This window comes from Pteropus vampyrus, unplaced genomic scaffold (assembly GCF_000151845.1).
Source record: "Pteropus vampyrus isolate Shadow unplaced genomic scaffold, Pvam_2.0 Scaffold113, whole genome shotgun sequence".
Classification (NCBI taxonomy): domain Eukaryota; kingdom Metazoa; phylum Chordata; class Mammalia; order Chiroptera; family Pteropodidae; genus Pteropus; species Pteropus vampyrus.
Genome location: NW_011888894.1, coordinates 4,634,705 through 4,635,032, shown reverse-complemented (window position 1 = coordinate 4,635,032; position 328 = coordinate 4,634,705).

Below are 328 nucleotides of genomic sequence, written 5' to 3'. Positions count from 1 at the left end.
TTCCAGATACCAAGTACTGTCCTAGGTGCTGGAAGATAGAGATGAATAAACTCATATGAGAGAATGGTGGATGCATTTTCTGAGTAAAGGAACCAAACAGAATTAGGTCAAAGGTGACTCTCCTTCAAATTTTCTGATACTAATCTGACACTTTATTCTTTCAAAGGTTTGTTATCATTACTAGTTAATACTTTTAATTGTGTTACAATAATAACTATAAATCATTTCAATTAACATTAACTTCTTTTGTGGCAGATATAATTAAGAATACATATTTCTGCCTTTTCTAATGAGCTTTCATAGTAGCCAATATTGGAACTACAATATT